Source organism: Culex pipiens, chromosome 2, assembly GCF_016801865.2.
Source record: "Culex pipiens pallens isolate TS chromosome 2, TS_CPP_V2, whole genome shotgun sequence".
In the NCBI taxonomy this organism is placed as follows: domain Eukaryota; kingdom Metazoa; phylum Arthropoda; class Insecta; order Diptera; family Culicidae; genus Culex; species Culex pipiens.
The window spans coordinates 108,816,735-108,844,652 of NC_068938.1; the positions used below are offsets into that span (position 1 = coordinate 108,816,735).

General features: G+C 35.9%; 1 protein-coding gene and 1 long non-coding RNA gene across 5 annotated transcripts in view; both read left to right on the top strand.

The window, feature by feature from the left end:
• The first annotated feature begins 255 nt into the window (after nucleotides 1–255).
• Nucleotides 256–4,629, top strand: LOC120415671 (uncharacterized). Of its 2 annotated transcripts, XR_005605242.2 has the most exons (3): nucleotides 256–3,570; nucleotides 3,646–3,717; nucleotides 3,777–4,629. It is a non-coding gene; the product is annotated as an uncharacterized LOC120415671 (long non-coding RNA). The 2 variants fall into 2 exon arrangements; XR_005605241.2 differs by having other exon boundaries at nucleotides 256–3,717.
• A 13,168-nt stretch (nucleotides 4,630–17,797) lies between these two features.
• The window catches only part of LOC120415669 (monocarboxylate transporter 10), a 31,599-nt gene continuing 21,478 nt past the window's right edge, over nucleotides 17,798–27,918 (top strand). For 2 of the 3 annotated variants that reach the window (XR_008212007.1, XR_008212008.1), the window contains exon 1: nucleotides 17,798–18,217. The gene's annotated coding sequence lies outside the window, so the exon portion shown is untranslated. The remainder of the gene's footprint in view (nucleotides 18,218–27,918) is intronic. The other variant, XM_039577254.2, reaches the window with a different exon arrangement.

Here is a 27,918-nt window from a genome sequence, read left to right on the forward strand (position 1 = left end):
CAAATTACCCCATAGGGGTGTTCATATTACCCCCACACAAAAATGTGGGGGTAATTTGGACACCTTTTAATTTTTGCGGTAAAAATGGGGTTTTTATCAAAATTTATCGAAATGAATGACATTTTTCCATCAAATATGGTCTCTATCTAGGACTCTATTATCCTCTGGTGTCATCCACATTCCTTTAAAATATCCATACAGCCCGTGGCAGAGCAATTTCCTTAGGGTGTCCAAATTACCCCACACTCCCTACACAGAAAAAAAAGTGTGAATTTACACGGCACTGAATTGTTGTTTTAAACGTAAACATGCTCAATGTAAATTTGAAATTCACTTTAAAAAGTTGTATCGCATTTAAACAGCCTTAATGTAAAATGAGATTGAATGTAATGCATGTATGTCATGTAAACCGGTTTGATTTTGCTGTCAAATGGATAATTTTAATTCATGAAAGTCATGTAAATGATAATTTCATGTAAAACTTACTTAACGTAAATGTTGGAGACACATAAATTTAATTGTTGCTGTTTGTTTCATTCAATGACAGTTCATTATTGTTGTCGATTGCGGGTGAAGTTGCGGGAGTGTTTTGTTGACAAATGTTGATGTTTTAAGGTATGTTCAAGTATTTAGTGATCACTTACGATGCTCAAGTACAATTCTCGATATTTTTAATAAAGGTTTCCTCAAGTTGGTTTCGTAAGGGCCGAAAAGCGATAAATTCCAAAGCAAAACAACACTCCGCTGGAATTGGACGAAATGTTTAGAATTCAAATGTAAACAACGGAAGCACCAGTTCATTTCTCAGTCCAGTCGATGTCACCCGGCATGTTTTTGCCGGAAGCGAATCTGTCCGGAAGTCTCCTATTCAGGCAGGTTTACCAAGTAAGTTAAATTAAATGATAACAAATATACAGATACCATTAACATAACTTAATTTGATTACCAGGTACGAGGAGGACATTCAAATTCCCGTTCAGTGATGAAACCTTTCCTCGTATAAGTTAATAATTTTCAAAAATTCCGTCTCCAGTGTTAAAAAATGCTGATTCACACTATTTCTTCCGGAAGCCAATCGTGGACCCGAATTTCTCATATTATCACCCTGCGATTAAACGTTACTCCATCGCCCACATCTTACCGAATAATCTGTTGTTAGAACTCGATCGTCCCACGGATACGTGCCCCTCCTCCAGCGATTGTCCCTGAATCTGCTGATCTGTTTTCCGCCACATACTGAGATCGTTGATGGCCATAATCTGGATCAAGCACCGCGCAGTCAACCTGACGAATGGCAAATATCGTCAACCTTGACCTCCTGCAGCCTGAAGGTGCTTCCAGAACTTCTGCTTCCGGCTGGGCATGTCGCTTTCATCCGGCGTCGGAAATGAATCTTTCTCAAAAGGAACAGTTTCCGATTTCGGTTCCTCCAAACTTGTTGTCCTGCATTTGTTTGGTTCGCACACATTTCCGTATCGTTTCTCGTTTTGGGACAACCGCTTCGGTAACTATAATTTTTTGTTGTTTGATTTACAGTTTACAGGTGACAGTTATCTCAACAGAAACCATTCGTGACGAACACTTCAAAAAGCCGTAAGCGTAACGTAAAAAACAGTCTGTCTCACTCTCACACACTCATTCAAATGGTCGAGACATTCGGTGCGAACGAGATAAACAATGTACAACACTGAGCAGTGCCTATTTGGAATGTTTGTCGCGCATTTTCAGGATGACAATAGCGCAAGGTGTGAACTTATAAAGGTATATGTAGTAAGCTGTCGGAGTTGCAAACCATTTTGGATTAGGGTGATCTAAATAAATATTTTAAGATCTTTCAAAAATCGTGCAAAGTGGTTTTGGCAACAACCATTTATTAAATTTATTGAAAATCGATTTTTAATGTTTGTCATTACAGTAAATATTCATAAAACTTTTTTTTAAATTGGGTCCTAAAATGAAGTTTAAATTTGTGATATTATTGCTCATAACGATAAAGCTTATTTTTCTGAGTACAATGACCCTTTGTACGACCACAAAGAGTTTAAAATGGATTTTTAAATCAATTTTGAAAAATTAACCTCACGGTCCTTCTTGACAGAAAAGCTCCTATTTGACAGCTCGTTCCAAGGGGACCATAGTTGATCCATCGAAATAATGTTGTCTTGTCAAAAAAAAAATTTTGCTTTAAAATGAAAAAAAGTAATCAGAAATGGTTTTTAATCGTGTTTTTTACCGTTGTACATAAAAATTGACATAGGGCTTTAGTACCCAATTACTTATTAGATTCATGTTTATTACAAGCCTGTGGTTTTTTCAATGACTTTTTTTGATTGAGTTATTCAATGTTATGCGTTAGCGATTGTCCATACAAATTCTTGTATGGCCAATTTTCCACGACGGGGAGGGGGGTTTAGAATTTCAAAATAGCGAATATAAGACCATTGTTTTTGTATTGAAAATTTACTGGAGTATTTTTAAATGTCCAAATAATCAATTTTTATTTTTTGGTTTTTGGATGTTTTGTAGCTTGGATCCAAAAAACTAAATTTTTATATACCGGATTTTGAGTGTTCTTGAATATCCCTAACACAAGACAGTTTCAAAAACACCCAAAATATAAAAAATATATAATTTTATTTATTTGACCATTTAAAACCAAAAAATACTCCAGTTTTGCAGTGTCATATAAAAAATGTCAATAGGGTTTTAAAATTCCTATGTTATGTTTTATGTATAGCGATAATAGACACGCCTGAAAACAATTTGTGATCACTTTATTATGTAAATACAAGAAATTAAATTTCACAAGATGCCATTTAACGCTGGATCAACCATGAAATGAGTCATTGTGCTCAGAAAAATAAGCTTTATCAAAATGAAAACAAGAAAATTCGCAACTTTAAAAATCGTGTTTCAAAAAGTTAAAAAAAACTCAAGATAGGGGAACAGCATCTAACTCAATCATGCCTATAATGTTGACAAATTAGCACTTTGATGTTTAATTGCAACTAATAAAAAGCGATTTCAACTTAAACCGATTGATAAATAGCTCAATCGAGAAATTAAAAGTGAGAGTGTGTGCAACATGGAGTTAAACTTTCTGTGAAGCTGCCGTGAAGATTACCATGGCACTTTGAAAAGTTTAACTCCATGTTGCACGCACACACTCTCACTTTTAATTTCTCGATAGGATGTGAGCAAGTAAATTTCTATCAACAGTTTTACAAAATTAGTTGTATAAATAGTGAAAATCAGCAAATTGGATGGAGTTAGGAACGAGAGTTTAACTTGCCAAACATACGGGAATTTCCCCTTTATGATAAAATCAGTAATTGAAACTCGAATTGAAACTTAATTTTAGGACCCAATTACAAAATAATTACTACCAACAAAAGTCTGCAAAGGAATGTTGTCTGCATCTGACTCCGACAAGAACTCCGACATTTCATCACCTGCTTGCCCAACCTGTTTTCCAAATCATTGAAACAAAATGACAGTTTTGACTTCTCTTGCAAACCCTTAAATGTAAACATCAAAGGACCAAGCGAGTTGTTTTTGTTTCATGGAAAAGTAAGTATTTGAATTTTGTTATTAAATAGTTTATTTTCTATGAAAATACATTTTGAAATCATTTTTACTTTACAGAGTATGTTCAACTCAATCAGCTGGTCAAGGACAACATCCGTAAGTTCGTTACTGCTTCAAGTTTGGTCTTCTGTGAGTAAATATTTTAGTTATTTTCGTATTTTTTTCACTCAAAATGAGTTTATTTCTAGTTCTAACAAAACGCAAAAGCAGATCGACCAGGAAGAGTTTTATTTTTTTAAATCCGCGATGCCAAGATCGTATTTGTTTGAACTAAATTTACGATATGAAGGTCAAGGAAAATTGTGGCAAGAAATCACTCATGTCAGTTGCTGGGAATCACCGCGCTGCTGGAAACCGACCCAGGATCTGCTGCACAGCCGGTGCTCCTTTCTACGAATGAGTTCTTTATGAAAATTTTCCCTTGGGACCAAATGTTAACCGATGACAGCCGAAATGGATCAAGTACAACATAGGTCAAGTAAGTTTAGCAACATAGTTTTTAAACAGAAACTAGTCAAACTCGACCGCTGAGAGTAAGTTTTACTAGCTCGGTCAGTCATAATCCGAAGATATACAAATGTTTACCCCCAGGAATGGGTTTTCAATCCAGAGGTCATGAAATCGATTTCGGGTTTATGTTTATTCAATTTCCAAACGCTCAGTGAGTCAGTTTCTTTCAACTATCTTCATTTCATTCATTCATTTAGTATAACTCCGTTGAATTTAGAATCTGATACAAATTTTCAAACACTTTAAGTGCCCTGCAGTCTTTGAATCTTTCTTTCCAAACAAAAGCATTTTTTATCCGTAACTTGGTTTTTTAAAACGGCCAATGTGCCACATGTACAAATTCAGTACATCCCGCTCACTTTAATTTGTGTTTAGAAGGTGTGAGCAAGATGAAGTTTACATGTGGCGCATTGAACTTTTTTTAAACAATAAAACCAATCGGTGCTTTGATTAGAAAGAAAATAATAGATTACTGCACACGGGTACACAAGCATTTGAAAATTACATCGGATTCTAGATTCAACGGGGGAATTTTTTTTGGGTAAATTTACGTCGATTTCATCGGAAATTTACATGTTTACGAAGAACTATCGATTCGGCACATTTACATCGGATGGCATTTAAATTTACAATGAAGTTGATGTAAATTCGCATCATTAATGACGTGCACTTTTGGTACATCATTAATGATGTAAATTTACCCGATTTTTTTTTTCTGTGTACCCTTGAAATCCACAAATTCGGAACACTTTTTTCTTACGATGTAAACAAACTTTTTTTTCTCTGCTCTTCTGTACTCCAATTTTTTTACAAAAAAAAAAAAATACTTCACACTATGAAACCAATAAAACTCAAGCTACGTGATGTTTTAAACATGGTCCGATAACTTCATTTGTGAAAATATCAATTAAATTCAGGTGTTCCACAATTGTGGGAGGCACAATAACATCCCACAATTATGGAACAGACAATTTGGAGGCAGTATTTTGCTGCTCTGGAGAAAACAGTCTTAAAATGAAGTTTTGTGTTCAATAAGTACTATTTTTAATAGTGGAATAGCAAGAGAATGTCCAAATAAAGGTGCTAAAATTAGCAGAGACGACAGAAAAGTTGCATTTTGCATCCTACTGACAAATTACCATGAAAGTGTTCCGAATTTGTGGGTGTTTCGAATATGTGGGATGACAGTATCTTCATCTACAATCAAACTTGTCTGACATCGAAGTAACAAAGTTGGGAAAAGGTGACAGACGTAACATTCCGCGATTTGCCATTGTACATCAGGCTTTAATGCATTTTTTTTGATAAAAAGCATCGTTTTAAGGAAAAACACGCCCCCAAAAATATTTTCATAACGCTGCAAAATTTCCTCATTTTTTCGTTGTTTGACTTTGTTGATTGGACTATAAAGACATTCATATCGACTTAGCGGACTGAATACTAATTTTAAACGGGATAAGCAGAAGTATAAGGCGGGAACTCGCGCTCTATAGCAACTTAGGGATCAGCGGCCGAAGCCGCAAATTGAAAATGATTGATTTTTATTCAAAGTTATCGTCCCGAAAAATCTGAAGGTAAATTCAAAATATTGTTAAATTGGGTTGAGACATCAACTATATGACTATATGTTAACTAGGGGAACAGCATCTAATTCCAGCGTGCCTCTAATGTTGGCAGGTCAGTACTTTGACATTCAATTAAGGTGAAGCCGTTGATCATTTTCGAAGAAAATTGATCATCACTATAAAATATTCTGTATTAAATTCAATTTAACGAATTTCAGCACCAAAAGGAATCAGCATGTGCCGGTTGTTGCCTTCTTGAAGCCACTGAAAGATTTTTTTATCTAAATCAATTGTGCTTCAAAATTTATATAATTTTGTGGCACAGTCACTGACGTCTTAGTTGGCAATCATTGATTAATGACGATTTCCATAACTTTACAGGGAACGGGATAATCGTTACCAAAAGGAATCAGCATGTGTAGGGCACTTTTCTAAACAACTTGTTGAAGGAATTTTATCAAAATATTGAAAGCGACGCAAAATTTATATCTTTGAACGAAAAATCATGATAATGATGGAAGTCTTCACGTTTGATAATTAAAAGCGTTTTCATCTGAAATCGAGTGATAAATAGCTCAATAAGAAGTGAGCAAACAAGTTTCTATCAAAAGTTTTGCAAAATTAGTTGTTTGAATAGTGAAAATCAGCAAATGGGATGGACTTAGGAGCGAGTGCTTAACCTGCCAAACATACGAGAATTTCCCCTAACTATTATTTTAATTTTTTTTTTATTTTTTTTTTACGTCACCGGATGTTTCGGCTTTGCGCAAGCTCAGGGTTGAACGGATGACCATGAACCCTTAGAGAAAATGTTCCTTGGACCACCCCCGACACGGCTACCTAGTGTAAGTGTGGGTTAAAGTTTGTCGCTTAGCTTGTAGGAGCGTTTGAAGTAAAATCGCGCATTTCCCATAGTAATTTCCATGTAAACTTTAACCCCCGAGCGACAAGCCAGTTTTCAACCAAATGAGCTCAAATTTGGTATGAGAGTCCCTACACGGAAAGAAGGTTTATCGTGAATCTTACTAATTTTCGGTTAAAACCCTAAAAAAATTGGTTGTTTTTTCAACCACGATTTTTTTTAGCTGGAAATCCTAAAAATAAATCCTGGATTTGACCTCCTGGAATGATAAATCCAGCTAAATTTTTAGTAAATTTTACTAATTTGCAAGCTGGAAAAATGCTGTCAGTCTCAAAAGCTGTATGTTTTGAGAAGGTCTGTTAGCTATTTTAGCTAGATTTTTTGGTATTCTAGGAAGTTTTCTAGTTAGCCCAGCAAGTTTTTAGGCTGTTTCAACTAGTTTTTTTGGAATCATTCTCAAAATTTGCCATTGATGGCTGCGAAGCCAGGTATTTTCACACATCTTTTGAGCTAGTTTAGCTAACTTTGTCACTATTCTTGGTAGGTGTTTTGGTTGGAATAGCTAATTTTTCCACTATTTCTACAAGTTTTCTTTCAAAAGCCTCCGTTGCTGCCTGCAAAGCACGCATTATTCACCCAGCCTTTTGGCTGATTTAGCTCGTTTCTTTTTTGTTCTTGCTTCGTTTTTCGGTAAGTCCAGCTAATTTTTCGACTGTTTTAACTGGTTATTTCGAAATCATTTTAAAAATCCCTTGCTGCCTGTAAAGTTGTTTTTTTTATTTTCAAAAAGACTTTTTGCTGGTGTAGCATGATTTTCCGCTATTCTTGGTACGTTTTTTGGTAGTCCAGCAAGTTTTTTGGATGTTTCAAAAGTTTCCAGGCTTTTTAAACTATGTTATAGTTGATCATCCTTGCGGCTTTGTTATTCTATTGACAAATTTAAAAAAATAAAAACGGTAATACAAAAACACAAAAATACAAAAATACAAAAATACAAAAATACAAAAATACAAAAATACAAAAATACAAAAAAACAAAAATACAAAAATACAAAAATACAAAAATACAAAAATACAAAAATACAAAAATACAAAAATACAAAAATACAAAAATACAAAAATACAAAAATACAAAAATACAAAAATACAAAAATACAAAAATACAAAAATACAAAAATACAAAAATACAAAAATACAAAAATACAAAAATACAAAAATACAAAAATACAAAAATACAAAAATACAAAAATACAAAAAATACAAAAATACAAAAATACAAAAATACAAAAATACAAAAATACAAAAATACAAAAATACAAAAATACAAAAATACAAAAATACAAAAATACAAAAATACAAAAATACAAAAATACAAAAATACAAAAATACAAAAATACAAAAATACAAAAATACAAAAATACAAAAATACAAAAATACAAAAATACAAAAATACAAAAATACAAAAATACAAAAATACAAAAATACAAAAATACAAAAATACAAAAATACAAAAATACAAAAATACAAAAATACAAAAATACAAAAATACAAAAATACAAAAATACAAAAATACAAAAATACAAAAATACAAAAATACAAAAATACAAAAATACAAAAATACAAAAATACAAAAATACAAAAATACAAAAATACAAAAATACAAAAATACAATAAATTTAACTTAATTTAACTTAATTTAACTTAATTTAACTTAATACAACTTATTTTAACCTAATTTATCTTAATTTAACTTAATTTAACTTAATTTAACTGAATTTAACTGAATTTAACTGAATTTAACTGAATTTAACTGAATTTAACTGAATTTAACTGAATTTAACTGAATTTAACTTAATTTAACTTAATTTAACTAAATTTAACTAAATTTAACTAAATTTAACTTAATTTAACTTAATTTAACTTAATTTAACTTAATTTAACTTAATTTAACTTAATTTAACTTAATTTGACTTAATTTAACTTAATTTATCTTAATTTTACTTAATTTAACTTAATTTAACATAATTGACTTTAATTCAACTCAATTTAATTGAATTTAACTTAATTTAACTTAATTTAGCTTAATTTAACTTATGTTAACTTAATTTAACTGAATTTATTTGAATTTAACTGAATTTAACTGAATTTAACTGAATTTAACTTAATTTAGCTTAATTTAACTTAATTTAACTTAATTTTACTTAATTTAACTTAATTTAACTGAATTTAACTGAATTTAACTAAATTCAACTGAATTTAACTAAATTCAACTGAATTTAACTTAATTTAACTTAATTTAACTTAATTTAACTTAATTTAACTTTATTGAATTTAATTTAACTTAATTTGACTTTATTGACTTTTATTTAACTTAATTTAACTTAATTTAACTTAATTTAATTAAATTTAACTTAATTTAACTTTATTGACTTTAATTTAACTTAATTTAACTTAATTTATCTTAATTTAACTTAATTTAACTTAATTTAACTTAATTTAACTTAATTTAACTTAATTTAACTTAATTTAACATAATTTAACTTAATTTAACTTAATTTAACTTAATTTAACTTAATTTTACTTAATTTAACTTAATTTTACTTAATTTAACTTAATTTAACTTAATTTTACCAAACAACTTTTAACAACAATTGAACTAAATTCTACCAAATGTAACAAAATTTCAAAAAATGTATCTTAGTTTAATTAAATTTAACAAAAATTTCTAGATATAACCACATTTGACTAAATTAATTTCTTTTTTACTATGTTCAGTTTAATTATACTGAACTTAACTTTACTTAATTAAACTTGATTTTTAATTAATCATGATTTAACTAAATTTAATTACATTTATCTAAATTTTACTGATTTTAACAAAATTTAATCAATTTAACTTAATTTAACTGAATTCTACTTTTTTCTAAATTCAACCAAATGTAATTCAAATTAACTTTCACTTAATTTAAAGTAATTTAACATTATTTAACTCTATTTTTTGATGTGCTTCAAAGGCATAAAGTGCCCTGCTCGTACGGATCTGTCAAACATTGGCCAGTCTATATCTAGACACTCTGTACCCGCAGCCTCCCCCCACGTAGACAGATGTCCATACAAAAAAAGTGGAGTGTGGATAAACGCCAGCCTCCACCTCCCCCGCCAAAGGGTTCACGACAAAGGGATGCCACCAATCGTCCAAACAAAAATTAGAGGCTCAACTTCTAACCTCTTTCCCTCAACACAAAAAAAAACTTCTCACCTAATCAACTGAACTTTCGACTTTCAAACGCAGAATCGTCACAAAACTCCGCGAACTGAGCGGCTTAAACAGGATCAAACACGATACGAGACGTTCTCATGCCTTGTGTTGGTCTCGAACTGATGATCTGTCAAAAAATCCATGCTGCCGGTTCCAGCTAGTTTTTCGGTAAAAAGTAGGCAAAATTGTGCTGAAACACCATTATTTTTGGTGAAATCTCTCCTGCCATTTTGATTTGGGCTGTCAGTTTTGGATAGCAAATCAGCAATCAGGGTTAGCTGTTTCACCAATCCCAAGTTGGTAAATTTACCTATAATTTTAGCTAATTTAGCCAAAAAAATCACTGTTCCACAAATTTGAAGCCAGCTAATTTGAATTGTTAAATTTAAGATGGAACTCCTTTCCGTGTATGGGTCCCCTCTACAATATGGTCTTTATTTCAGCCGGATCCGAGCACATTCGAAAAAAATGACCCACCCTAATGTTTAATCATTTGTAACACTTCAATAAAATAAATTAAATAAAATTGGATTAATTGGAAAATCGAAAAAAAAACTATAGAAATTTTTTTGGGAAGAATCAATAAACCAAAAAAATTCCTATAGTTTTTCGATTTTCCCATTTTTGACATTAGCATAATTGTAATAATTCTTTGAGCATTTTGTTATACCTTTTGCAATTTTTTCCGATGGTTTAGTGGTAATAAGCGTGGTGTGGTGGACCCTCACGTTAGGTGTTCTGGGTTCAATCCCAGTCGAGCTAGAGACCCTGAATAGACAGACTGATCTAAGTTTGCTAAATCGATATGGCAACGTCTGTTTTAAGCTTGGCAACACTGATAAGTTTTGCTGGGCGTAAAAGCAAATGCTCGTTTGGATACGTCAAACTCCTGTCTGTTTGTGTACGTCAAATTCACTTCGACCAGTCTTTCTAATTAGGATCTCTAAGTCGACCCCGGTTAGCGGTTAGCAACGAGAAATCCCTAATCAATAAAATGTTGGTCCCAGCATGGCTGTAAGGCTAGGACGTTAAGTCATTTCAGATGTAGGTCATCGTATTATTCACCCCACACAAATTTTTTTTTGTAAATTTGGAAAGTATAATTTTGAAAGGTTGAATATTACCTCTTTTATGATGTAATTTTACCTCAATTTGAACTGAAAAAGCGTCATTACAACAGAAAAGTAGTAAAATTATGCATTTTTTCTGACATAAAAGATGTACCCCTTTCCAGATGTAATATTACCATGTTTTTTTTCTGTGCAGCAAAGGTTGATTCACACGTGCTGTAGATCATCCTACTATAGTAGGAGATAAGCACTCTACCATTTGGGCGGAAGTTACTGGTTACTGTACCGTTGACTGACACCAAACATGAATCGTCAAGGAAAACGCACTTTTGATTTACGCAGATCGTTTCCACCCTAACTTCGTGCGTAACCGAAAAACTTCAAGTTCAAGTTTACGTCTACTGCAACGTAAAACACGAAAACTAAAAATAAATGGCGTCTCGTCTCTGAATAACGGAAATAGCGCGCGCAATGGCGTGATTATGAAATCCTGTCTCGTGTCGTAATACTGAAACGGACAGGCAAAGTGAAGGGGGAGGAGGAGGACGACACAGAAAAGTTTAAATTTAGAATAATTTTAGAATGTGGAGGCTCGTTCGCAGAACGAATTTCGGTTTCAAGCAGACAGCGATTTTGTTTGCTTGTAACGATTACTTAATATCCCTTCGGTTTTGTTGTTGCTAAAAAGAGAGAGTTCTACCTCCGGTTCGATGCTCTTGGTTAAGTCGTCTCAAGCTGTGAAATTTACAATTTTGTTATGCACTTTTAACTTGAATTTGCGTTTAAACATGTTAAATAAGATAAACATTCCCTTATCACTGGAATTGCATTATGTCATCAGTCGTTGTTGGTCTGGACAAAAAGACAATTTCTCAAATTTACTGAAGCTATCTTGTTTACCAAACACAGTGCATGCAAATATTCTAAAATAAATTTTAATAAATATTCATAAAGCTTTCACTGAAAACTGGAGCAAAGAGAACTGTGACTGTTATTTGTCAAATTTTAAAATATTGGAGATTAGGGATCCCTGCTTAAAATTATGAGTACGTTTGTAAGTTTTATAAAACATGTTGCATTGTATTACATTGAATAATAAATCTAATTTGGTGATACACCAACGCAATATTATATAAAAATACATTTGCTCACCAAAAACTGTCCAATACTAACCTACGCTAACTATTGTGAACCTTTTCAACTATCCTCATGAATGATCCGGACTACCACGCTTTGTGATCAAATTAGAAACATCTTTATTGAATTGGATCTTCGTCTCAAAAGCAAACTACACGCGAACCAACTGCCAACAATCGTCGAACGTCGACCGACCGCGACGCCAAAGCTGAGTCGTACGAGTAAATTCCAATCAACGCCCGCGTCAAAATATTTGAACTCGCGCCGGGTTCGCCAGCCGTTCCTTAAATTGGCCACTCCCGTTCCGTCCCATCTGGGGCCACGGGACCAGGATGATTCAACCGGCGTCGAATGTTGCGTCAGGTTTTTGCGCGTCGCACTGCGACTGCAGTTTGGCGCCAAGTCCGGACACGTGAGAGAGAAAAGGGAAAATTCGTTTGAGAGAAACTGAGCGGGAGCGACGCTGCTTTTCAATAACAAGTGAGAGTGGGTGGCGTCGGTGGGTGGGATGGCGGTTTTTCATCGCTTGCACTAATAAAAATCGACTACCTCGCGACGATTCCAAACTACCACCACAACAGTCGAAGTGACCACGTTGCTATCCGGTTCGAGGGTGAGAGCAACTGCTGTGAGGGGGAGGTTATGACGTTCTCGCCAGGACTGTAGCGTAGGAGGTTCAGGTTATTTTGTATGGTAGAAATAAATCGATGATGAGGTTTTCCACCTGTCGATATTTTTTAACTTTATGCCGACGAAAACAATTTTCATTTTTTCCGTTGTTTTACCAGAAATAGATCAAATCATCGCTGTCGTGCTAAGTTAAAAACGCCATTTTGTGCAGCTAACAATGCCTCACCTTTTGACCTTCACAGATCCCCAAAATCGATTTCAATCATGAGATATTCAATAAAAATCGAAAAAACTCCGTGCATTGTTTCAATCATGTCGTGCCATCTTTTCACTTCCTGAAAATTGATGTAAGTGCGACAACTGGCCAAAGGGATTCCAGGTCAAAAAGCGTTTGACGCACGTACAAGTTAGACTACCGTAAACATTTATAACTCGGGACTCCAGCAACCAACCTCAACCAAACTTCGATACAATTGGACAATTTTTAATACCCGGCCCTGACTCAAGGCGGTTTCAAAAACACCCAAAAAGCAAAAACTGGAAATTTGGTTTATTAGACATAAAAAAAAACTGAAGAGTATTTCATCAAAAACTATTTATGTCGAAAATAGGTTCACATTCCCACTTCCAATCCTCTGCGATATTACATCAATAGTGACTTTCTCCAGAAGATGGATTTAATTCCCTCTCACATGATGAACAAAGCCTACTCAGATTATTGTTAAAATGATGATGTTTTGTTGAATGAAAAATGAAATTAATCAAATTTTGATGAAATTCATGGAAATTATTTTATATGAATCGTAAAAAATCTCAGTAGGCGGTGATCATTGTGCAAAAGGGATTAAAATTCACAAATTTAGAAGAAAGGCGTGTTTTGTTTTACAAAGTCAGGAATATATTTGATCATTTCGAACCAAAACTGTTACTTTTTTTAGGGAACTCGTGTTGCAAACTGTTCTCTATAATCAAAAATGTTTTAAAATGTAATTCTGTATGACATATAATTGAAGAAATAAATTGTGGGAACCTATTGGGTCATAAGTGGCTTTTTTTTAAAGAAATACTCTAAGTTTATTATTGATTGATTGATTTATTGGTATCCAGGCAATCTTTTGCTGTATTTTCATGAAAAGTTCTAGAGTGCGTACCACTGTAATTAAGACAGGCTCGACAGCGCTGCGTCGAGACTGCATCAAAAATGGGTCGGATTGAAAAATGGTGGAGTTTCCCTCTTGAAAAGATTAGTAGGGAGAAGTGGAATTTTAACGCCGATTAGGGGTCTTTTTCCATTCAGGCGTCCATGTGGTTAGTCGAGTGTCCCAGTGTCAGTCCCGTTTTCGTACTGATCACGCTCTGCATTCCGGAAGAGGAAGTGCTCCGGCGGAAGTCAATAATCCGCAACTCACGGGTTTTGGTCGGTACAGGCCTGTGAGTGTGCAGGGGCCATTGCCTGCACCGAAACTTCAAGGACCATCTTCACCTCTGCACAGTAAAAAAATCTGTGTAAAATCGCATGCAAAAGCTTGCACATCACCTTTGTGAGCAAAAGCATGTAATATTGTATGACAAAACGTGTAAACAAAAAGCATGTACCGAAGAAAAAAACATGTCGGCTCACCCCAAAAATAACATTAATCCGGTGAGTGTCACACTCAGATTACCAAGCCCACGCCCCAACCCTCTCGGCTATCTTGTCGCTGTGTAAATGGTCGGATCAATGCCAATGTAACAGTAGGTTTTCCGTACGTCGTTTACTGTGTTATCTGCATACGATGTATGGGGAACCTACAGCTACATCGGTGAAGATCCAATTGTATTCATAGCGGCGAGATAGCCGAGAGAGTTGGGGCGCGGACTTGGTAATCTGAACATGACTCTCGCGGGATCGATGTTATTTTTGGGGTGAGCAGACCTTATTTTTTTCTTCTGTACATGCTTTTTGTGTACACGTTTTCTCATACAATATTACATGCTTTTGCTCACAAAGGTGATGTGCATGCTTTTGCATGCGATTTTACCATCGGATTTTTTGCTGTGTGGTGCGGAACGCGCCATCATTGTCAAGTTCCCCTCTCGGTTCAACCGGATCAGTCAGGTGCTGGGTTGGCCGAAGACCACGATTCCACAGTCGGAACAAGTCGTTGACCCTATAATCACTTAGATGGTCCGAAACACTTCCTCTGGGCCGGACTAGCTTTCTGAAGTACCAAAAATAAAGAAAAAAAGTAAACAACCTGCCATAGCAACGAATATCTTCGTCATCACTGTGAAGAAAAATCACTGTGATGAAAAAATACTGTGATGAAAATAATTGCGCAAGACTCTAGTAATGTGCAAAATGCGTAATACAAAGAAAAGATTTTTTTCGGTCATCATGGTTCTTTCAGCATTGATTTTGGATTATTTTAAAGAAAGCTAGAAATCTGGGGAATTGAGATTCATTTTTTTTATTGGAGGTTAAATTAATATTGGTCAAATTTGTAAATTAGATTCTCTCGAGGTATATTAAAAAGAAAATTAATGGATGTGTTCATGAATCCATCGATTCCTGATACCTGAAAATTTCTGGAGACAAATCAAACCTTGTTTGTTGTTTGTTGTTTGTTGTTTGTTGTTGTTTGTTGTTTGTTGTTTGTTGTTTGTGAGTGCATAATTGACAAAGGGAGCGCGTGGTCGTAAAAAAATATTCGGAGTGAAAAGTGATTTTTTTGTGTGTGCCTTTTGTTTCATATTTTTGTCGTGTATTGTGCGCTGCGAGGAGAAGATCGCCCTCTGAAAATGCAGCGTCATCAGTGCATAATTGACAAAGGGAGCGGGTGGTCGAAAAAAAATATATTCGGAGTGAAAAGTGATTTTTTTTTGTGTGTGCCTTTTGTTTCGCATTTTTGTCATGAATTGTGATATTGTTTTCGATTAAAACGATCCGAGTTCGTTAGGTTTATCGCGTAACAAAATTATTTTGATTCATCAAGAACGTCGTGTGGTGCGCGAGTCTTTTTTTTTGTGTTGAAAAGACCTTCCCATAGCTCCGTAGCTCGGAGGGCTCGACGTCGGTTGGTTGTGGGTTAAGCCCTCTCCATAGCATCGTAGCTCGAGAGGCAACAAAAAACAATACCTTATCTAGCTAACAGAAAGAAGATCGCAAGGCACTTGATGATTGAGTTCGTCGCGTCTATTCCGTAACAAATTCATGAACTAAATGATTATATAATTAAAAATCAGACTACGCTATCATTGCAGCATTGCGTTTAACACCTCATTTTATAAATAAATATTATTTGGTTTTATCTTTCCACAGCCGGCTGTCTAAGATTATACCATTTCATTAAAAATTTAACAACAGTTAAACGGAAAATGTCTCATCCGCAGCAACCGATTGTTTGCCTTGAGAATAAAATATAATACCTTTCAACAAACACTATGATTTTGGGTCGCATCATCATCTTCTATGATGAATCCTGACCAAAAACCCTATCCTACTAACAAGTTTTCAGGTTCCTGGCGCTCGTGGGGTGTAAGCACAGAGTAAATCAGCTGCCCTAGTAGCAACCTGCGCTAACTAACATTCCCGTCCCTTAAAATCGAGATCTACAAACTGACATGGCGGGCGCCGTTGGTGGCCAATGACTGTTACCTATTCGCAACTGATCTTGTTCTGGAAATCATTATGTTTTATCTTTTCAGCGCATTCATACATGCTGTTGATAAGGGAAATACCAATTGATAGTCGAAGCCTATGATCAGTAGTGCTGAAAGGATATTACGGTTCTGTTCAGCAACGGAGAAGGACAACCATGGGTGGTCTCTCATGCTCATGCTCATGCTCATGCTCATGCTCATGCTGTTGTTTGTTGTTTGTTGTTTGTTTAGTTGACGCAAAGATTCTAGTTTTTTGTTAACACTAAGATTCTACACCCAAAGGAAAAATATATATCAAAATCTTCAACAGTGGATTTGCTGCAGAAAATGTTACATTTTCTAACAGTTTTTGCAGCAAGCTCATAGCTCATTTTTGCCCGCGTGTAAACATGTCAGCGATCTGCAGTTCTCACCAACACATATAATGTCCCCGCGCCCCCGAGCAACACTCCAGAGAGAAGATTTTGTTGGTGCCCTGTCCCTCTCAATTCATCAAGCGTCCATAGCGCGGTGGTAGCGTGTCGGACCAATAACCAAGAAGTTGATGGTTCAATCCTCGTTCTGTTTAGATTTTTTTTCTCCAATACAATCAATCAGCCGTCGGTAATGTCGATAATTGTCGGTAACGGGCAAAAATGTCATACCCCTATATCGCAAAAAATGCATGAGGACAGATTTCATGCAGATTCTGATATACTTTCATGCCGTCATGCATCACAATCATGCGACTGCCAGTTGGGTATAGTTTTTTGTTAACGCATAGTTTTTAGGTTAAAGAAAACCCAAGTTTTTATTCTGAATTAGAATCATTGCTCGATTTTCACTTTGAACTATGAAAATATTGAAGTATCAAGCCATTAGTCCTTCGCAAATTAGATTTCCATATAAAGTTTGCCACACCCAAAGGAAAAATATATCTCAAAATCTGCAACGTTGGATTTGCTGCAGAAAATGTCATATTTTATAACATTTTTTGCAGCAAGCCCGTAGATCATTTTTGCCCGCGTGTAAAAATTTCAGCAATCTGCAGTTCTCACCAACACATATAAAGCTGGCCCGTCCCCGAGCAACACTCCAAAGAGAAGCATATGTTGGTGCTCTTTCACTCACTTTTCATCAAGGTGGTAGCGTGTCGGATCAATAACCAAGAAGTTGGTGGTTCAATCCTCGTTCTGCTAAGTGTTTTTTTGTGAAATACAACCAAAAAGCCGTCGGTAATGTCGATAATTGTCGGTAACGGGCAAAAATGTCATGTGTGTGTGTGGTCCAATCCAATACCCGCTAACCGGTACCGAAAAGGATTTTTTTTTAAAAAGTTGCTCTAGACTCTCGACGAAATATTTCGATTCTCCCAGCAAAATGTCGGGAAGGAACCTCTTTTATGATGTCAATACGACGATACGATATACTTATTATACAATATTCTTTATATATCAATCCTCCCCAGCTACATCTCTGGCGTTCCTCGTGGGAGTTGGTAGAGAACGCTAACCAGATTGGTAGTCATCGCCAGTGCCTTACGCGAGAAAGTATTCGCCGATCCACGTGCTCCGACAAAAATGCTCGTAAATGGTTCGCCGATGAGTATACCGCCCTTCTCGTGATATTAGTGTAATTTTAATGCGTTCTGTGATAAGATAAATGCAATTCGGTGTCGATTCGTTATCAGGTGCTGTACGATGTTCGCGGCATGTTCGGTGGGGTAAATAAATCTTTGCGCGCGTTACACTATCAGTAAACGTGGACCACGCGTCGTCGCTAGTACGAGTTGTGGCACTGATTGTGAACAAAATGTTGGAATTCCCGCGGACCGGAACTCTTGACGGAATTAGCGGGTCGAGAAGTGGCGTCCAGTTACGTTCGGTTGATGCCAAGTGTTGTATAATAGGATTAGCTTCAGTGCGGCGAAGAGTTCCCGGCACCCTTGTTTGATATACGGATTCTCAATTGGAGAGGTACGTGCACACGTGTGTATATTTTTACCTCTACAAAAAATAATACCGCAACCACGATACCGAGCCCATGCCGGCATAGCTAGTGTCCCTGGGCAGAGAGTTCGCCGTCAGCGAAAAAGCTGCGCCACCTGTGTGTATGTTTTTGGGATATTTTCAACACACGGATACCTCGCGATGTTTTTGCTTGCTCTCTGAGCGACATTTGTGGTGACGTTGCAAACTCAATCGATAATGGATTAATGATTGGGCGGCACTTTCCTTTTCGTTGTTTGTTATCAGCAAATAATTGAAATTTGATCGCCAACAAACAACACCTTATGACCGGCTTTACCGGGGAGGGGGGGTTTAATCAAAACAAAGTGCAGGTGGAGGAGCGTGTTGGTTTGTTGAGAGAAATTGATGGATAGTTTCGGTTTGTTAAACAAAAAATAGAAGAATGATAGTAAAATCGTTAGAATTGTTAGAATCGCAATGCTGCAATAGCATTTCAATTCAAAATCTTTAAGTTACAAACCAGTTGTAGATGCTTTTATTGACTTTTTTTTGTTAATTTTTGAAATATTATAGATTAATATTTTTTGCTGCATGCAGAACAAAACGACTGGCTGATGCAATCGAATTCTTATTTTCGTTAGCTAATAGAACGAAACATAATCAGCAAGTGTTACATTATTCAAACTAGGTTGGGTGAGATAACGTATATTATTTCATGCGAGGATTTTGCAACTGGTTCAAAATTCCTTAAGCTGCAAGAGTGGAACCAAATAGAATAAACACATTTTGGCTACGGTTTTCTTTACAGCTGTATTCATCTTTTAAAAAATGCTATCATAGAGTTTAACTCTTTCAGGCCCGTACTAAAATTCGATTATATGAAATTTGTGGAATCATCCTGCTAGGATTCGAGGATTATTTTAATACGCTGAAAGTGTCATGTATTTCTCAATGAAAATGAGTTTGAGTTGGTAAATTTACTGCATTATCGTTTTTTATTTATATACACAAAGAATAGTTAAAATTATTTGCAAAGTTACAAGTTTTCATTCTTATTGAATTTGAATTTAAAAATATTTTCAGATTTGTAGTAATTTTCATTAAAAAACAGGTTTCTTAGTATATTGTTTATTCGTGCTACAAAATGGTTCTTGATGGCTACACAAATTCATAAAATTATTTTCAAATTTATATGATCACTTTCCATTTTTATTTTAAATCAAACTTGTATGTTTTTATTATCTTTTTTCAAATTTGTATACAATTATTTAAAGGTAATAAAAACTTAGATTTACAAAATCAAAAAAAAAGATTTACAAAAAAAAACCCTAAATTTTAGAAATGAAACATTAAATAAAAGTCTTAAAAAGTTCAATTTAACGTGACCAATTCAATTTGCAATTTGGTTTTTATAGAGCGTCCAATTTCCCGGGAATTCCCAAGATTTCCCGAGAAAAAATATTTTCCGTTTCCCAGGAAATTTGTAAATTTCCTGGGAATTCCCAAAATTTAAGCGGAAGTATACATTTTCACCACTTAATCAAACTTTTTGAAATAAAAAGAAAAAGTGAACGAACTCAACTCACTGATAAGTTCAATAAGTTAATAACAGTAAATTGAATTGAACAATTCACTATTCTTATTGAACTTAGAAGTTCGTCTAAAAAAATCATTGTTTCAGATGACATTTATTTCTTAAGCAATCACAACTGTAAATAGATCTTGTTTATTTGTTGGGCAACAAAAATTACGATATTAGGCCGATGCAAATATTTAAAAAAGTTTTTGTCCCTCGGCCCTGGCCGAAGTCAAGGGGGGGGGGGGGGGGCAAAAAAATAAAAAAATATAAAAATTTAAATAACAAGCCAAAGTCTTCACATTTAAATGAAAAAAATGTTTTAAAATGCATTTTACACTAGTTGAGTTGTTTTACAATCATTAGTTTTCAAAAAATCTAAGATCTGACAAAAACAAAAATTGTATCGAAAAAAAAGATTTGGCATCGAAAATTTTCAAAAAATCTCAATAAAACCAAATAATGCTAAAAATGATTTTAAACGCAGAAGAATGTATTTTAATTTGATTTCAGCTGGTTGCACTTGAATTTTCATTGAAATTTTGAAGTTGATTGTAAAAATATTTTTTTTGCCCCCTGATTTTTCGGGCCAATTTTGAAGGGGGGGGAGGGGGGGGGGGGTGACAAAAACTTTTAAAAATATTTGTACCAGCCTTATGGAATTTAAAAAAATATTATTATTTTGGTAGGTTTTTCGAAGGAAAATTGTTGTTATACCAGGTAAAAAAAGTACATCATCTTCTACAGTTCTATGTTTTTGTCAACTATTACCAAATTGGATGAACATTGAATTGGTATCATTAAATGTCTCAAAGAGGGTTGTGCTAGAAGAATTAGGTTAATTTGATTTAAAGTGTACGAGAAATTATAGTTTAAAGTTGAAAATTTATAGAACACTACAGCTTCCAAGGGCGTAAGAGGTTAAAATATGAAACTACTAAACTATTTATTTGCTATGATTTTTTTAAACCGAAGTCATTTATTAGGCTGCATCATAAAAAAATCAATGAAAAACCAAACCTTAAAAAACTCGCTCCAAGTATTTGAAAATTTTGAGTTGTGATTGCATAAAAATGGTATTTCAAGTGAAAAAGATGATTTTTATGCAAATTCAATGCTTATCTATTTATTCATGAGCTCAAACAGGTAAGATTTGGTCTGGACATATCTTCTGCATTATTAACCATTGCTATTAAAATTCTATACAATTTTGTTGCAAAATAATAATCAGAACCAGGATCAGATCAATTTTCGATAAATTTCAAATTTCCCGGGAATTCCCGGGAAATTTGTTAAAAATTTCCCGTTCCCCGAAAATTTTGTAACCCCGGGAAATTGGACGCTCCAGTTTTGAAATAACAATTTCTAACAAAACTATTGAAAAAACCTTTTTTGAATAAAACGTACATTGACACACAGAAAAAAATCCGATGGCAAAATCCCATGCAAAAGCACCTTCGTAAATCACCTTCGTAAAAAAACGCTTGATATTACACACTGCATGTACAATTTTTGCTAACACAAAAAAAAAAGTTGCATCCAATGGGATTCAAACCCAACACCTACAGAAAGGACTGGCGCCTTGGCCCATTCGGCAATCAGACCAATGAAGAATTAATAGGATAAACGCATATATGAACTTGACATTTCGGTCAAGTAGGTTTCCCATATAGGGACTTGGCGTTACATCGTGCTGCCATCTGGATTTTTTAAGTGCAAGAGTGGAAAAGTGCTGAGTCATTGCCTAAAAATAGATGGCGTCCAAAATGAAGTCGATAAAGTAGTCGATTTAGATGGAGAAAAAGTGGAAAACGTGGTCTAAAAATAGCGACGCCATTCCCCTATTGATAAGCTACATATTTCAGGGTGTAATATTACTTAGAATTTCCGCTCTCTCGGACTCGTTACAAAGTGTCTTTTTTGACGAAGGTGATGTGCATGCTTTTGCATGCGATTTTACCATCGCATTTTTTGCTGTGTGCCAACAGGATTCTAACAAAATTTCGATCGTGGTCCTCTGTGTTTGGCATCACTTTTAACTCTTAGAAAAACTTTTGGGATTTCCTCCAGAGTTTCCGAGAATACAGATTATGGAGTTTACCGCCGTCGTTACACGATTCGGTTCGATCATAGGGACGTGGCGTTACATCGTGCTGCCACCTGGTTTTTTAAAGTGCAAGAGTGGAAAAGTGCTGAGTCATCGTCTAAAAATAGACGGCGTCCTATCTCGCCCAGCAAAATGAAGTCGATAAAGTAGTCGGTTTCGATGAGAAAAAGTGGAAAACGTGGTCTAAAAATAGCGACGCCATCCCCCTATGGTTCAAATTCAGTGATGTCCCGGGTCCCTTTGACATCAATTTGAACTTTTGGGATGTTCTGGGTACTCCAAAGAGTCCTGGAATATAAATTCTGGATCGGCAGTAGACTGTTAATAATCGATCTTCTGAAATCTTGAATATCATGTACCGTAAACTGGGGTGACTTTGATAGCCCGGGGTGACATTGATAGAAATTTGATTTGGCCACTAATTTTGATACATCCAATGTAACAGTCATATTTTTGCATATATGTTCGATAATAAGCTATCCCTTAATGTTTGCATACTCAAAATTCTCAAAAATGTTTAGATATTAATCTGACGGGCATTTGAAAAACCTATCAAAGTCACCCCGAGCTATCAAAGTCACCCCAGTTTACGGTACTATAAGCACAAGTTAAATATTTGTTTGCATTATTTTTTATTAAATTACAATTGCACTTTTTAAAATAGGAAACTCGCATACAATAAGTTATCAGAATGCAACAGTTTGTTTCATTTCATCTCGTGTTGGTCGTTAAAATTTCCCCCACGCTTTCACTCCGCTAATAATAGGTTAAAATTTCGCACAACAATTTCTTTTTATTATAGAATCACTTTCTGTCTGGTGACTAAAACATCGAAAGATCGGTGCGTGAAGACTGACCGCAAACTGAGTGGGTGTGTTTACCCCCCTCACCAACACGTGCGTTTGTCTCTTTTCCGAGTTTTGTGGGTGCTCAACAAACATTTTTCCGGCTTCCCACCTACTTGCGGTTTTTGTGTGCGCAGACTCGTTGGATTTGCGAGATTGGTTTAAGGTTTTTACCATCTCTGCAGACATGGTTTCCTTTAAGTCATGTTTTAATTGCAGTCACTTTCGCAACTCAGGTGGTCAAATACCTGGAACCAATTTCAACGGTAATATTGAGTTATTTGATCCAATTCTCTATTGTGACTCAGTGACCTGACTCACCGCACCAAGCACATGGTTTACAAAACGATTCGCAAAACGTAAACATAACGTTACGTTGATAGCTTTAAACTGGCGTTTTTCATCCGCTAACAAATCAACCGAAGACTGTCGAGTGAAGCACGTGTATTCTCAATCGTTTGAACATCTCTCGATTCTCACGAGCCGGCAAATATTTACTCAAAATGTACTACCACAATCCCTGAAACGAATGTGTTAGTAGACTTTTTTGCAATTCCGTCGTGAAACTACTTACTTTTCCTGTCATTCTTGAACGACGAAATAGCCTTCTTTTCTGTACCAAAAATAACAGAATCGAATAGCAACACTTTTCAAAATAAATGCTGAAAAGTTCTACTTTTCAGCACTGAAATGAGTGCTGAAAAGTTGAACTTTTCAGCACTTGTTTCGAAAAGTAACACTTTTCAACATTTTTTTGATTTAAACGATTTATTGACAAAATACATGAAAATTCGACTTAAAATTTCACTCAAATGGTGTTTTTTGAAATTGCAAAAAATTTTGTATGGAACTCGTTGCAAAACTTGATTTTTTCAGCACTCGTCGTATTTATCCAACTCGGTGAACCTCGTTGGATAAATGTACGACTCGTGCTGAAAAAATCCTCTTTTTGCAACTTGTTGCATAAACTACTATTATTGCTCTCTCACGACAACAGAGCGCATAGTTTTTCCGAGGTTGGTCGTGATTTGCTCTCACTCTTTCGCTCTCTGCCAGGGTTTGCCTTGCCCGTTATCAGGCTTTGGCGCGAAACTTTCTCGGGTGTCGATTTTCGGTCCGATTCATGGCGAAGATCAGTCATGCGCTTTGCTGGCGGCAAGAAAAATACACATAAAACGGAAGGTTTACGACGGGCAGTGGGTACAGAACTGACGGAAATAGATTGACTTGTGTTTGATGGGAAAGTTATCAATATAATTTATGTACAGCGATAACAATATCATAGTAAAAATAGTTTTAATGATTCTAGAGAAGATTTATTCGTTGCAGTTATTTTAAAATTTTATGGTCCAAATATGGTTATCTTACAATCCAAAGGTCGTCAGTTTGAATCCCGAGGTGGATGGAAGCTAAGGTGTAAAAAGAGGTTTGCAATTGTCTCAACAATCAAGCCTTCGGACACTTAGTTTCGAATAGGAATCTCGCAATCGAGAACGCCAAGGCAATGCTGTAGAGCGAATAATATGATATGATGGTTATCAACAAATTTGAAACTTTGCTTGAGTTTCAGTCAAATCTAATGAAATTTTAAGTAGGTATAAGTAGGCTGGAAGTTGCAGGCTGGAACGTCAATTGATTTTTGAAGAACTTTGCTATACATTATCGTGTTAAAGATATTGTCAATGTTCTAAAAACTACACATTTTTTTTAAAATTTCATGTACCTGGTATCGAAATATGATTTTTGAAAAATATTCACGATGTGGTCTGTAAGCATTCCTTTTCGATTATTTTTAATTTACAATCTAAAAGGGGGAGAACAGCATGAAAAAAAAAATGCTAAAGAAATCTCGTTTCAAGGATAAATCCTGGTCATTCAAGCAGCTGTCTTAAACTTGAGGTACGTTTTGGCCAAAATAACCTCTCGAACCTCACCCTTTTGTTATATTTTTTGAAATTGCTCGAAAATTACTCCATCTTCTTTTATTACTTTTAGACTTGTTTTCTAAAATGTTTTGTGTTATTTTTCATTGCTTTTTCCACACGGAATTTCTGCGAAACAAAACAATTATAAAATTATAAAGAAAAAAAAAAAACAAAATTAAATTTAATAATTATTCTCGCAAAATAAAATGTTCAATTTAACTTCAATTGTGTCCAATTCACCGCACAAAGGGTGTCATTTTTTTAAGTAATTGGAGAAAAGTGGATTTTAAAAACTGTTTAAATTTCCATATTGCCCAAACATAACCATTAGGCGAGGAAAAAAGTTACGAATTTTTTTAAAAAAATTGGTCCATTTCACTTATGATGATTCATAAACAATTTTTTTATCGCGTTTTGTCAAAAAACAACCCCTATCATAATTTTCCCAAATGTTTATCTACTTTTAAACCATTTTTTTTGAATTGATTTGTTTATTTTTCCTTAAGTATGTTTGAAATGCTGGTTGCAAGTTTCAATTATGATGATGATGATTAGGGCTAGTGATTTTTCGCGATTTCCCGGAAGCCGTCAATTACAGTGAAATGCAGCTCATGGCAGTGCGTGGCCGAATGGGTTCGATTCCCATCTGCTCCAACCTTCCATCGGATGAGGAAGTAAAATGTCGGTCCCGGCATTGGTTGTTAGGCCGTTAAGTCATTCCAGGTGTAGGAGTCGTCTCCATGCCATAAGTACAAACAACACACCAAACCAAGCCTACTCCGGTGGAATCGCTGGCGGCGGTTGAACTCACAATCCAAGGGTCGTCAGTCCAAACACTGGGGTGGAAGGTTCCTTGGAGTAGAAAGAGGTTTGGGTGCTCTCCCCATTCAAGCCTTCGGACTCCTAGGTTCGAGCAGAAACTTGCAATAGAGACCACAAAAGACCCGGGGGTCGTTAATGTGGATGGTTTGTTTTTTTTTTGTTTTTGCCGCTCATCAGTGTATTTAAATTTTAATTTTTGAATTCAAATTAATCACTAGATTTTACAAGCATTATCACAGTAGTTGTTGGGATGGTACAAATTTTATTTTAAGTTCATCCCCCATTTTTCAATGAACATTCAAGTGAAATCATTGTTATATACATTACCCTGCGTTTTGAGTAATTTTTAACAGGTTTTGGTTAATTCAAAAATTCTTTCGAATTTTAGTAAATTTTCGATGTACAAAATTGCAAAAAGTTTTTTTTTCGCATTTTTTTACAACATTTTACAACATTACACCTTAATTGCTTACCAACTGTGCGGGTGTACAATGCTATTTCCAATAGTTTTTTCATTGAAATTTTCCGGCTTGTAATTTCAATTATCATTTTTTTTTGCCCCTCCCTCAACCTCGGCCAGAGTCGAGGACAAAAACTTTGGAAATCTCTGCATCGGCTTTATAATAAAATTCATAACAATGTTCCAACGAAATTAGATTTGATTGTATCGTTGTAATATTTTAAGAACATCATTCCAAACATCAAGAAAGTGCAAATCTCTGTAAAATAAGGATAATAAATTTAGAACGTGGCGAAAATTTGAAAAGAGATTCGAATGTTTTAGCTTCAAAAAGTTGAAAAGGCATTGGAGGGTTGATATTTTATTTTTAATGAATTCCTTGGAAAATTTTCCTATAAAACGCAACCAGAAAAAAGTCTTTTGATCTAATAGTTGTAAAATTAAGAAAAAAAAAGTTTTTTTTGAAAATCGTCATAGAAGAGGGTGGTGCCAAAGAAAGAGAGATCATTGCTCCGGCAGAAGTCTCAGCGGTAAGTCGTGTTTTTTCGCGGTGTGTTTGGCGCGTTTTTCACGGCGATTCCGAGGCGTGTGCGAGCGGACAAGCCCGTTCCGGTGGTCAGAGAGGCCACAATCTGGTCGTCGTGGACACGGCGGCGGTGCAGCAGCGGAAGAGGAACGAGTTCCTGCATCCGAGCAGCAGCAGCAGGAGGAGTGAGCAGCAGCGGCCGCGGAGGCAGCTGAGGCGAGAGACGGTCGTTGGTCGGTGGAATCGGCCCCGGAGAGTCGACTGCGGTCGGCGGACCAGTTTTCGGCCAGGCCAGGTCGGAGACAACCCCGTTGTTTACGTGGCTGGCAGCAGGCAGCACAACAACAACAACAAGCGCGCGAAAACGAGCTTCCCGCGCATCCCGCTGCGGGCGGCAGCCAGTGCGGCCAATTCGGCGGTGAGTGCGAAAGGCGAGTTTTTTGTTAGCGTTTAGTTTTTTTTTTTTTTTTTTTTTCTCATAGTTTTTTTTCGGTTAGTTTTTTTTTTTCTTTCTCCTTTTTTATTTTTGCGATTAGTTTCATCACTTTCATTTTCGTTTAGTTTATCGCGTTTCTTCGCAAACATGGATCCGACCGAGTCGGACCATGAGGAATTCGACTCCGATTCAACCCTTGAGGGTGACGAGGACGTGGAAATGGAGGACTCTGTTTTGGGAGTTCCTTCAAACACCACCAACAGGGACCTCTTCCTGAAGGATAAGGATCCTGGCGGTAAAGGGGGATCCTCGGACGGGTCTAAGAGGACGAAGCGAAAGCGTTCTAAATCAGATCCGAATCCGGTTCCCCCTCAACCACCGATTCCTCCCTTTAATCCAGACCCGATTCCTCCCAATCCAGATCCAATTCCTCCCAATCCAGATCCAATTCCTCCTAAAACACCGGTGCCGAATCCGGATCCAAATCCCCCCCCGCCCCTGAATCCTCATTCCCAAAAACCGATTCCTCGTCCTCGTCAGTATCAAGAGGGATCGCAAACGGAATGGGTGGTCTTCTTCCGGCCCAAACAGAAGCCGTTAAACTTTGTACAGATCACCAAGGATTTGCAGAAGCACTATCCTGGGGTGGTCGAATGTACCAAGCTGAACAAGAGCAAGCTCCGCGTGATCGTGAACTCCGCGGTGCAAGCTAATCAGATCGTAACTGATCTGCGGTTCAGCATTGAGTACCGTGTTTGGATTCCGGCCCACAAAGTCGAGATCGACGGCGTGGTGACCGATGACAGTCTGTCGCTTGTCGACCTCTCAAGGGCGGTGGGACGCTTCAAGAACCCTAAACTTCCAGCTGTGGAGGTACTCGAGTGCCGGCAACTGGGCAACGTCACCACCGAGGGTGGCCAGAAGAAGTTCATTCCTTCTGCCTCGTTCCGGGTGACTTTTGCAGGGTCAGCTCTGCCGGACTACATTGAGCTGTACAAGCTTCGGCTTCC